Here is a 1418-nt window from a genome sequence, read left to right as displayed (position 1 = left end):
GCTGTGCGGGCCACCTTTGGAATTGGATGAGCGTTCGAGGTGAGCTGTGGATTAGGGAGGAGGAGAATGGGCCTGGTGAGTCTCACGACGGCTATGCTAATTTTGTGTGTCCTGCTGTCTTAGGTACCATGAGTGATGATGGCCGCGGGGTCTGACTCTGGAATGAGCAGGTAAGCATAACGCTGTGGTGTCTGTGATTAAGTGGGGGGGGTTGGGAAAGTAGTTGGTGTTGGCTGATGGGTTACTTACTGCCTCTTCTGATTTTGTCGCCTTTTTTTTTTTTTTGTCTTCGCTGCAGATGATGAAGAGGAACCTGGCGACTGCAGGAACATCCCAGTTAGCCCGTGTGGTTTTGTGGAGGATGGATTCGTACCCTTGGCCCTCTGAAAGCTAAGTTGAGGGACCCGGGCTGGGGAGAGGCTGGGAGGGAGGGACACAGCCGGGAATTGCAGGGAGGGGTTTTAAAGTTAGCGCAGGAGAGAGGGCTGTCCCAAAGCAGTCGCCTTTGCGCAGGCGAAGGGAGCGGGTTGCTTTTCAGCACGAGACCAGCGTGTGCCGGGCAGGGCAGTTCCAGCCCGTGTCCGCGGTGGCGTGTAGTTTGTGTAGTCTGTCCTGTGCGCTTAGACCTTCCTCGGGTCTCGACGTCCTCGTTGCGCTTTGCGCCGGGGGAGCGTGGCATGCGCTTTAGGCGCCGTCCCTAGGGTCTCGAATGCTCTTACTCATTGGCCCGGTGCCAATCGGGTGCTTCTTTTCTTGCGCTCGGAGCTCTAAAGCATGGATCGGTCTCGGCAGAGTCCAGTCGGTTCTTTTTGCGGCGTTCTTTCGGGCTGCTTTGGCAGCTCGGCTCTCTAGCCGTCCGTTTTCTCGGACTTGGACTTCTTCCCTGCATCCTGACATCCTTAGGTCTCAACGCCAGGCTTCTGGTGCATCTGTCATCTGGGTTTTGACAGTGCCGTCTTCTAATGGGCTGTTCCATTTGACTCCTCCTCTCGGGGTCTGCCGTAGAGCCTTCTGGCCTCACGGTTGCGGCCCTGTAGGTCATCTTGCCGGATGGTGACTGCCGTCCGGGAGTCATTCTTCTTGCTGAGAGTTTTCTCTCTCTTTGAATCGCCTTGTTGGTAGCGTTCCACATGGTGATGTTCTGCGCACGGGTGTGTATGGCTTGGAGCTGCTCTGCCCGGGGATGTAGAGTCCGGGGTAGGTGGAACAGCGATAAGAGTCTACGGGTGAAACGTTGATGTGCCTAGACTGTTTAGGCAAGGGTTGTACAGTCATCTCAGCTCGAGTAGCCATTGGTGGGCTGCGCGAACAGCCGTGCCAATAGTGTTTTACGGAGATGATTGGAGCCCTGTGGCAGGGGCTGTTGAGGGGCAGTGAAGCGGATTTGACTCTCTAAGGTGTTAAGTCTTGCATGTGAT

The 1418-nt window shown here is 55.8% G+C and overlaps 1 long non-coding RNA gene across 1 annotated transcript; it reads left to right on the top strand.

The window, feature by feature from the left end:
* Positions 1–3: 3 nt before the first annotated feature.
* LOC104837814 lies at positions 4–409 on the top strand. Its single transcript, XR_774960.1, has 3 exons — positions 4–39; positions 124–170; positions 299–409. It is a non-coding gene; the product is annotated as an uncharacterized LOC104837814 (long non-coding RNA).
* The last annotated feature ends 1009 nt before the right edge of the window (positions 410–1418 follow it).

This window comes from Haliaeetus leucocephalus, unplaced genomic scaffold (assembly GCF_000737465.1).
Source record: "Haliaeetus leucocephalus isolate CR32 unplaced genomic scaffold, Haliaeetus_leucocephalus-4.0 Scaffold43, whole genome shotgun sequence".
NCBI classification, from domain to species: domain Eukaryota; kingdom Metazoa; phylum Chordata; class Aves; order Accipitriformes; family Accipitridae; genus Haliaeetus; species Haliaeetus leucocephalus.
The sequence above is the reverse complement of the archived record's forward strand: the minus strand, read 5'-3'. Positions and strand labels throughout refer to the sequence as shown.